Source organism: Bos mutus, chromosome 24, assembly GCF_027580195.1.
Source record: "Bos mutus isolate GX-2022 chromosome 24, NWIPB_WYAK_1.1, whole genome shotgun sequence".
NCBI classification, from domain to species: domain Eukaryota; kingdom Metazoa; phylum Chordata; class Mammalia; order Artiodactyla; family Bovidae; genus Bos; species Bos mutus.
Window position 1 is genome coordinate 21,882,167 of NC_091640.1, and position 11,501 is coordinate 21,893,667.

Below are 11,501 nucleotides of genomic sequence, written 5' to 3' on the forward strand. Positions count from 1 at the left end.
TTCACTTCATGCATTGGAGAAGGAAATGGCAACCCACTCCAATGTTCTTGCCTGGAGAATCCCAGGGACGGGGAGCCTGGTGGGCTGCTGTCTATGGGGTTGCACAGAGTTGGACACGACTGAAGCGACTTAGCAGCAGCAGCAGCAGCAGCAGCTTTCAGAGTGGCTCGCTAAATAATTCCTAATCATAGTGCACAGACTAGAACAATTTTACAAAGCAAGAGAACAAATAATACAACTTTATACTTCAGCTGTTGCTGCCTAACAAACCACTCCAATACTTCGTGACTGAAATAGCAGGTGTTTTATTGCTCACAATTCTGTGGTTGGGACTGCAGACGGGGCTTAGCAGAGATGCTTTATGAGGTGTCAGCCCACGTAGCTTAATTGGGACTGGAAGGCCCAGGATGATGTCGCTCGCCTTGTTGTGGTCTTGGTGCTGCTGCCTTTTGGCTGGAGTCAGTTAAGTCTCCTCCATAAAGTTTCCTCCTAGTGGCCCGTCATTTGGGAGTTAGCCTAGACTTTCTTACCTGGTTGTAGGGAAGGAGCAAATTAGCCAAGATGGCAGTGATCAGGCTCTCTCGCCCCACGTTTTGTAAATAATAACTTTGCATGTTTATGTAACAGCTGAAATTGTTTGTAGCACTGCATGTGTGCATCATGCCTATATAAGCACCACCTGAAAAGCCCTTGGCATGCGTTACGGCTGTGTCCGCTGGGTTAACCGTGAGCGATTGCAACATGTCTGCTGCTGCCGTGCCAGTCAGGAGAGAATAAACCTATCTGCAGTTCCTACGACTCCTCGAATCTTCTTCCAGGTTCCCCGCTCTTGCCTTGCATACTGTGTGTTCAACGAACAGTGAGACAGGGGTCCTGGTTTCCAACAGTGTGAAGGAAGAAGGTAAGATGGTTGCTCTCTTAAGACCTAGGTCTGGAACTGATATTATATTACTTATGTATTCTGTTGGCAGGACTAGACTCATGGGAAGGCTCTTGAAATAGACTCTGCATTTTAAGAGGAAGAGTAGCTTGAACCTAGGAGAAAATATAGGCAGTTATCATTGCATTGTTACGCATACCTGAGAAGCCTACTATTTAGGAGGACAACTATTGAGAGAGAAGAAATACTCTTAGTTGCAGTGACAGAAAACCTTACTAAATGTCCTTAATGTTTAAGCCTTTTTATTACCTAACATAGCTAGGTATGTGGAGGTCAGGTCATCCACAGGGTTGGTTAATTCAATGGCTTGACAACATTGCAAGGACAAGGTCCCTTTCTTCTTTTTGCTCCTCCATGTTTAAGCATGTTGGCATGCTCTCCAGTCTGGCTTCCCTTATGGCCCTAAAGTGGTCTCTGTTCCAGATTATAGAAAACATCCAGGGGCAGGAAAAGGGGTCACCCTTATATTTTCTCTTTTTAAGACTAAGGAAAACCTTCCCCCCCACCAGCGGAATTTTGCTCATGTCACATTAGTTAAAATTGCTTTACCTGTCTATGCCTATCACTAACAAGGGAGTGAGGCCTCCAAGGTGAGTGTATACATGCTAAGTTGCTGAGTTGTGTCTGACTCTTTGTGACCCTATGGACTGTAGCCTACCAGGCTCCTCTGTCCATGGGATTCTCCAGGCAAGAATACTGGGGTGGGTTGCTATGCCCTCCTCCAGGGGATCTTCCTAACCCAGGGATAAAACCCATGTCCTTTATGTCTCTTGCATTGGCAGGCGGGTTCTTAACCACCAGCAACATCTGCAGCTTGAGCCCTCCAAAATAGGCTTAGTCAATTGAGATTCATGTCCTAGAGCTGAGGAAAGGCCTAGAGATACAGTCTGGGAAGGTGAGCGAGACTAGGTTTATGTTACAAAACAGAAAAAGGGGACAGATAGATGAGTGATGAGTGCAACAAGAACATCTACTTCGGTAGATAATCTTATAATAAGTAATGGGCCTTTATTGGTAAGAAAGTGAGACCCTAGGAAAAAAAATTCAAATCCCTATCATTCCTTACAAGATGGCACAAACATTTAAAATAAAAACCAATGACTTAGTTGCAAGAGATGTAGGCTAAGGATTTATAAGAAATTCCCAGGACTTGTTTTAAATGCCCAGCGGGATGGCAACTGATCATTTTAAGAGATTTGGTTGACAATCTCCACTTACATGGTGTCTTAGTCAATTTTGCTGTAACAAAAATACCATAGACTCAGTGGCTTATAAACAACAAAAATGTACTTCTTACAGTTCTGGAGGTTGGAAAGTTATGGCCGCAGCATCATCAGATTCAGTGTCCTGTGAAGACCCACTTGTTCATAAACTGGTGATTGGTGAGTAAAGCTATTCATTCAATAAAGTCCAACTGCTTGAATTATGTGTCATTTAACAGTGCTATACTTCATGGTCTTCATCAAGTGAGATAAACGTAACTGTAAACCACTCTTCAGTCATAAAGATGAAGAAAATGGCTTCTGATGCTTAAAGGAAAACAGATCATTCTTTCATTTAGCAAATAATTATTGAATATTATTATATGTGAAACACTGGTAAGACAAGTGAGAGATTCAAATGAAATAAAAGATAAGCTTCCTCACTTCACTTATAACTGTAACTCTTAGAGTATAAACTCAGTGAGGGCAGGGGTTTTGTTTTTCCATTGTTGTCTCATCAGTAATGACTAGTATAGAAATATGCAAGCGAGAATATTGGTGCTGGTTAAAGTTACTAAACAGGGATTTTTAAATTTGTTTAGGTGGTGTTCGGTTGAGGTGGCTCTAATGCCTTGGTAGCCTATATAGGCAAACTAAAACCTAAGCCAGAGTTTATTTTTGTAAATGCCTCAAGATTAAGAAACAAACTTAACTAATCACAGCCAGCCAACTAGGCTTTCTCAAATGAGGCCATCACTTAAGCTTAAGCATCAATTTCCATGAGTTGCTTCCACATCTGCTCTAAAGCTCCCAGCCATTTTCAGTTTGATGCTGCCTGATTTGCTTCGATGTTTGCACAAAGAAGGGCTTCCCTGAGAGCTCAGTTGGTAAAGAATCTGCCTGCAATGCAGGAGACCTTGAATTGATTCCTGGGTCAGTAAGATCCCCTTGAGAAAGGATAGGCTACCCACTCCAGTATTCTTGGGCTTCCCTCGTGGCTCAACTGGTAAAGAATCTGCCTGAAATGCAGGAGAACTGGGTTCAATCGCTGGCTTGGGAAGATCCCTTGGAAAAGGGAAAGGCTACCACTCCAGTATTCGGGCCTGGAGAATTCTATGGACTGTATAGTCCATGGGGTCGCAAAGAGTCAGACATGACTGAGCGACTTTCACTTCACTTGTTCAGCGAAACTCTTCAAAATTTTCATGAACCTCACTCAGTTTACCTTTTAACAATACCACAACTAGTGATAGTGATGGAAGGATTCAAGGACACATTCAGAGAGGAACATTTTGAATAATGTGCTTGGACTATTGAATCCAAGATTTATTTTAATCAAGTTTTGACAGGCACACAGACAGCAACCGTTGAAAGAAGAGTTTACTGCTCAGATACTCAGAGGATGGGAGGTGTCGCATCCCACAGGGGGCTACCTGGGGTCACTTACAGGGAGAAGTAGAGCTGGGACTAAACCTTGTTATAGTGCTGAGAAGCAGCCAGCTAGGTGGGGATGTCTCCTATTGAAAGTGGGAGTGGGAAACAGAACACAGAGTTGAAGCTTGTGATCGCAGAATTGGTGATAGATTTCCGAGTGCCTGATGGTGGAGGTGTTTGTTAAAACTTTGGGTTATTAGTGTGGCTCTATGACTCCAAGATGCCAAATCATTAATACAGAATATCCAGAATAATTGTTACACTACTAAATTCTATTACTGTTACTATTATATCACCAACTTAGCATTGCATTGAGTGTTTTTTAGAGACAGATATGGATTAACAGAACAAGACAGTGCTTATTTGTAGCACCCAAGACAGTAAACAAAAGCCTTATTTACTGAGTTGTTTCTCTTTGCCTCGATGTCAGAGCCCTTGCGGTTGCACATTCTTGCATTTACCATGCCCAGAACAGAGTTAAAGCCATAGACAGGCTCTTCCTGTTGTTTTATGTTTATTTCCCTTTATGAATTATTCACAAAGACAAATCTCATCCTAGCTCTTAATCCTGCCAGCCACTTCAGAAGGATCTTCCACCAGGATTCTGTTCTGCCTTAGGGGTGATTCAACAAAGAAAGATACATTCTAAGATTAGGAAAGAAAAAGTGCAATGACTTTATAAATGAATGGATTCAGTTCAGTTCAGTCGCTCAGTTGTGTCTGACTCTTTGTGACTGACATGGACTACAGCACACCAGGCCTCCCTGTCCATCACCCACTCCTGGAGTTTGCGCAAACTCATGTCCATTGACTCAGTGATGTCATCCAACCATCTTATCTTCCGTCGTCCCCTTCTCTTCCCACCTTCAATCTTTCCCAGTGTCAGGGTCTTTTCAAATGAGTCAGTTCTTCGCATCAGGGGGCCAAAGTATTGGAGTTTCAGCTTCAGCATCAGTCCTTCCAGTGAATATTCAGGACTGAATTCCTTTAGGATGGGCTGGTTTCATCTCCTTGAAGTCCAAGGGACCCTCAAGAGTCTTCTCCAACACCACAGTTCAAAAGCATCAATTCTTTGGTGCTCAGCTTTCTTTGTAGTCCAACTGTCACATCCATACATGACTACTGGAAAAACCACAGCTTTGACTAGATGGATCTTTGTTGGTAAAGTAAAGTCTCTGCTTTTTAATATGCTGTCTAGGTTGGTCATAACTTTTCTTCCAAGGAGCAAGAGTCTTTTAATTTCATGGCTACAGCCACCATCTGCAGTGATTTTGGAGCCCCCCAAAATTAAGTCTGTCACTGTTTCTCCATCTATTTGCCATGAAGTGATGGGACTGGATGTGATGATCTTAATTTTCTGAATGTTGAGTTTTAAGCCAACTTTTACACTCTCCTTTTTCACTTTCATCAAGAAGCTCTTTAGTTCTTTTTCACTTTCTGCCATAAGGGTGGTGTCATCTGCATATCTGAGGTTATTGATATTTCTCCTGGCAATCTTGATTCCAGCTTGTGCTTCATCCAGTCCAGCATTTCTCATGATGTGACTTACCTGGTGGCTCAAATGGTAAAGCATCTGTCTACAATGCGAGAGACCTGGGTTTGATCCCTGGGTCAGGAAGATCCCCTGGAGAAGGAAATGGCAATCCACTCCAGTACTATTGCCTGGAAAATCCCATGGACAGAGGAGCCTGGTAGGCTACAGTCCATGGGGTTGTAAAGAGTCGGACATGACTGAGTGACTTCACTTTCCTTTTCTTTTCACTCTGCATATAAGTTAAATAAGCAGGGTGACAATATACAGCCTCGACATACTTCTTTCCTGACTTGGAACCAGTCTGTTGTTCCATGTCTAGTTCTAAGTGTTGCTTCTTGACCTGTGTACAGATTTCTCAGGAGGCAGGTCAGGTGGTCTGGTATTCCCATCTATTGAGGAATTTTCCACAGTTTGTTGTGACTTTGGAGTCAAAGGCTTTGGCATACTCAATAAAGCAGAAGTAGATGTTTTTCTGGACTTCTCTTGCTTTTTTGAGGATCCAATGGATGTTGGCAATTTGATCTCTGCCTTTTCTAAATCCAGCTTGAACATCTGGAAGTTCAGGGAGTAACTAAAAGGACAACTCTGCTAAAGAAGCTGAATGAAATATTTTCTAATGGTTTTGTGGGTAGGAAACTTTAGAGTGAAGGGGAAGCTTTTCTTTTTTAAAGCTGTAGGTCTTGGGTGTTAAAAGCCATTCGTGTCATTTCATTATAACCATTATCTGTGTTAAACTGGATGTGTTTAAAAATCTAATTTGGTTGTCTTGAACTTGTATTATTTGGCTAAATTCTTTTGTTGTTGTAGTAATCATTATTAGAAAGAAATTGAGGGTTTAATTGAATTTTTTTACGAAACAGTGAACTTATTGAATATTCATTTTTTTTGTGGCAACATCTAATCATAAGTTCATTTCTTTTAATCTTGTTAGTCAGCATGACGGGAAATGATTGATTTATATACTACCTTTGGGGAGGCTTCCCAGGTGGCTCAGTGGTAAAGGATACACCGCTAATGCAGGAGACGCAGAGATGAGGGTTCAATCCCTGGGTCAGGAAGATCTCCTGGAGCAGAAAATGGCAACCCACTCCAGTATTGTTGCCTGGAATATCCCATGGATGGAGGAGCCTGACGGCTCTAGTTCATGGGGTTGCAAAGAATCAGACACAGCTGAGCACAGGGGTGCACACACACACACTACCCCCAGGCTTTCTGAATGCCAAAATACACTTTTATGTTTAAAACATCTTCAGGAGGCCCGATTCAATTTGCTTACTTCCGGATTTGTCTTGCTTTTACAATTTCATTATTTTATATTGTGTTTTTGTGGCTGGGATTATACCACTGCAGATAATAACCCTTTCCTTATAAATGGCTATTTCTTTTGGTTATACTAAAAAAGCCAATTTGAGTGCCCTTTGGTGGAACTATTTTTATTTTTACAATCTATCAGTTTGCGATTTGTGGCGCAATGATAAAGAACCTGCCTGCCAAGGCAGGGGATGCAGGAGACCTGGGTTTGCTCCCTGGGTTGGGAAGGTCCCCTGGAGGAGAGCTTGGCAACTCACTCCAGTATTTTTGCCTGGAGAATCCCATGGATGCAGGAGCCTGGCAGGTTGCAGTCCACGGGACTGCAAAGAGTAGGACACGACTGGAGCGATTTAGCCCATGCACATACAGAGGCTATAAGTTGACTTCATTACCAGATGTGGAAGTGTTACCCAAAGGAAACCAGCACTTTGAGGAGGTTGGGACAAGTGGGTATATGCAGAATAATGTAATGGTTATGAATTCAGCTTCTGGAGTAAGACTGGGTTCAAATCCCTGCTCTCTCAGTGATTAACTGTGACCTTGTACAAGCTTCTTAAATTTTCTATGCCTCCATTTCCTTTTCTGAAAAATGGGTGTACTTATATTACCTACCTCATAAGGCTGTTGGAATACATGTAGAACAGTTCTCAGTGAATGTGTATTGTTGGTATTTGGGGAAGGAGAGATTGACTTGATAAAAGCAGTGTGGAAGTTGGCAGAAGAAACATTTCTGTGGGTCTCGATTTGCCTGTTTTATGTTTTGGTTTTTTTGACCATGAGGCATGAGGGATCTTAGCTCCCTGACCAGGATCAAGCCCGAACCCTCTGCTTTGAAGGCAAAGTCTTAACCATTGGATTGCCAGGGCAGTCCCTAGATATGCCTGCTGGTAATAATTATTTAGGGTCTTTGTTAAAAATACATATTACTAGGCCTTCAATTAGAATACCTCGGGATGATTCAGGGTGTTAAACCTTGTTTGGACTCCCAGGTGGCTCAGTGGTAAAGAATATGCCTGCTAATGCAGCAGATGCAGGAGACATAGGTTCAATTCCAAGGGGAAGATCTCCTGGAGGAGGAAATGGCAACCCACTCCAGTGGGTTGGAAAATCCTGGAAAATCCCACGGACAGGGGAACCTAGCAAGCTGCAGTCCATGGGGTCACAAAAGAGTTGAACATGACTTAGCGACTGAGCACACATGCATAGGGATGATTCAATTAATTTATATTTTTGACAAATGCGACAAATGATTCTCATTATCAAATTAGGTTGGGAAGCTGTGATGTGGCAGATAAGAGTGTAGACTTCAGAGTCAGACAGATGTGGATTCTGATCCGTTAATTAAACTGTGTCTAGATTTCCACCAGAGACTATTTTAGTTTCTGGGTGTATAGCAGAGGCTAAAACCAATGAATATCTCTCTGATTTTTGTTCTCTTAGATCCTACAGTCTATTGGGACTTCTGTTGTAAAATGTCAACCGGAGGCCTGACTGAGTAACTTGAATGAACAATTTAAACAATAAAAGCTTTTCTATCCCTTGTCACAAAAGCATTATGAGTTCATTAAAGGAAAAAATAAATCAGAAATTATAAACCACAGTCCAGTGAACTCATGTTGGAGAGGGAAATCTTTAGCTGTGCAGGGGCCTGATGTTCATATTACGTAAAAGAATTTAGAATAGAAGAAAGCAAAAATGGCGGCATTGGTGGTTTGGTGGTGGTGAAGATGACCAAGTGGTCTTACCTTTAAATGGGAAATTGAGCCCCTTAAACACAGAAAAGCAATTATGACCAGATTGAGTTTCCTTTAGTTTTGGGCTTCTGTGTGTATTGTCTGGTTGGTTAGTTGCCAAGCCTAATAGGTTGACAAATCCCTTCAAAATTGCCCTTTGAAAGGGAAATAATGGCAGCTGAATCTGAGTTTTCTCTTTCTCTAGGACAGTATGATCAAACCCAGGAATATTTTCTTTTTGTTGATGGCTTCTTGTAAGAGGACATATTTATCCTTGAAAATAGTTCTGCTGTTCTCATGTCAGGGGATACCAAAAAGTACTTGTCAGTGGTTTGAACTGGAGCTTGATTTAACACAGCTGGTGGCCTGTTTCCCTTTAGGGTCAGGGCGGAAGCAGGGACTCTATTTTGTTTAGTCTGTTTTTCAGTAAAATTAAAACTAGGGTTATGACTCATGTAAAAATGCTATTTACTTCTGTTTAAAAAACACACACATATTAAAGGTGAAGTATTGCTTTCTTTGAATCTCTTGAGTGTCTCTGCTTTTATCCCTTGATTTTCACATTTGGCATTTATTCTGCACTGGACAAAGTGGCTTACTATTCTTTCTACATTTTGTATTTATGCTTTATGTACAATACAAAAAACAAACACTGAAAGCAAAAATACGTTTTGGACATTACTGTTGGGGCAATGGGGGCATTCTTTCCAGTGACATTTAAGACAGCTAATGCTTACCTCTTCAAGAGCCGAAGTTCTCACATTTCTACACATCCCAAAATGAGTTGCACATTACCATAACCACGGAAAGAGGGCATACTGAAGAATTTTAAGGCTGTAATTTACTTTTATATTTAAAATATTAATATTTAAGTACAATTTGGAGGAATTATGGAAGCATGGAGATAAGGATACATTCTTATTTATTAATCCAGTTTTCTCTTACCATTCCCATGAAGTTGAATCTTAGAAGATAGTGATCTTATAATCACCGAATTCAGTGACTTCTCAATCCTTATCCTTCATGAACTCTAGTATTTTTGTCACTGACAGCCTATCCTTTTTTATTTTTTTTTTTTTTTAGTTTCTAGGACACTATTTTTTCTCTCCTGCTCCAGCCACACTGTGCCTGGCTGGCTCCTCTTCACTGCCTGCTTCCTGCCTCGGGCTTCTGTTGAGCTCCTCTTCATCACTTTCCACGTATATCCCGTCTGTCGGGAGGCTGATTTCATTCTTCTTGTACATAAATGATCCCCCAATTTGTATCTTCATTCCTGTCTTGTTTACTAAAGGAAAACGGTTTCTCCATTCATGACATCTTCAACACCAAATGTGTGGGTTTCCCACACCAAGCAATTCTCCAGTTCTCTGTGAACATTAGTTATTAACAACTTAATACAATCTAATTCAGTTCTGACCCTAACTACCCAGTTGGCACAGACCCCACAGGTTAAAGGTTGAGTCCCACAAGATTGCCCCCAACTTGAGACAACAATTTTAAGTAGTGGGTTCCCAGCTTATCCACATTTCTGTCTGACTTGGCTATAAATTGGAGGTTTGCACAGCTTCCCCTCAGGTTTAATAATTTGCTCTAAAGGCTCACAGAACTCAGGGAAATACTGGTTTATTATAAAGAGTACAAGTGACCAGCCAGATGAAGAGGTATTTAAAGGAAGTCAGGAAGGGTCTTGAGTGTGGGAGCTTCTGTCCCCATAGAGGTTGGGTTGTGTCACCTGCCAGTAGCTCTCTGAACCCGTCGTTTAGGGTGTTTATGGAGCTGCTGTTACATCAGTCAGTTCAGTCGCTCAGCCTTGTCTGGCTCTCTGCGACCCCATGGACTGCAGCATGCCGGGCTTCCCTGTCCATCACCAATTCCTGGAGCTTGCTCAAACTCGTGTCCATCGAGTCAGTGATGCCATCCAACCATTTCATCCTCTGTCATCCCCTGCTCCTCACACTTTAAATCTTTTCCAGCATCAGGGTCTTTCCAATGAGTCAGTTCTTCACATCAGGTCGCCAAAGTATTGGAGCTTCTGTTAATAGGCACAACTGATTAAGTTATTGACCACTGACCGTTATTAGTAACTTAATCCCTAGTTCCTCTCCTCTCCCTGGAGGTCACTGGGTGAGGCTGAAAATTCCAATCCTCTGATCATGTGGTTGGAATTAGCACAACCTCAGGTAGAGTTGAAAGGGCTTATTATATAACAAAAGGCACTCTTCTCACCCACCACTTGGGAAATTCCAGGGGATTTAGTTGTTCTCTGCCAGAAACTGGGGATGAAGACCAAACATGTATTTCTTATTATATCACAAAATTGTATATGTGCTGTGCTTAGTCACTCAGTCGTATCTCACTCTTTGCAACCCCAAGGACTGTAGCTGGCTAGGCTCCTCTGTCCATGGGATTCTCCAGACCAGAATACTGGAGTGGGTTGCCATGTCCTCCTCCAGGGGATCTTCCCAACCCAGGGATCAAACCCAGGTCTCGTATATTGCAGGCAGATTCTTTACGATCTGAGCCATCAGGGTAGCCCCAATATTGTATCTATCAAGCCCCCCAATTTTTTTTAATATTTATTTATTTGGCTACATTGGGTCTTACTTGTGGCAAATGGGATCTCTCTTACTTGAATAGTGTGAACTCTTAGTTGTTTCATGTGGGATCTAGTTCCATGACCAGGAATTGAAGCTGCGCTCCCCTGAATGGGAATCACAGAGGCTCAGCCACTGGACCACCAGGAAAGTCCCAAGCCCCAAATCTTAATTTCCAACCTGTGAGGTGTGAGGACATCTGTCATGGACAGTTCACCAATGCTTCTACATTCATACAGCCAAAGCAAATTGGACTACCTTCCTCCATTTTTACTCTTATTAAAATTATTACATTGTGGAATTTTTATAGTAGAATAATTACTTCTTGCATTTTTTACCCTCACATATCATGAGTAAGTAGAAATTTTAGGGTCAGTGGAAGGGATTGGGAAAAGTCGGTCACAGTAGGTGGTTAGTGCCACAGCAAGCAATTATTGCACAGTGGTCTAATTGTTATTCCTTCTTGGACCAGCTGACTCAAACCCTAGAAATTCATGTGTGATGGAAAATATACTTCTAACCCAGTGGTTTTCTCTAAAGGTAGCCCACTTGAGGACTAATTTCCACTGTATACTTTTGAATAAAGCCTCTTCATTCTTTGAGAGATTCCTTTATCCCACAGATGTGCATAAATTAAAGCCTAACATTACCCGACTGAAATGTTACATGCACATATACAAGCAAAAAAATAAAAACTTTGGTCATATTGACTCATCATTTGAAATAGCTCAGATTTGTCATCTTTTCCTTTTT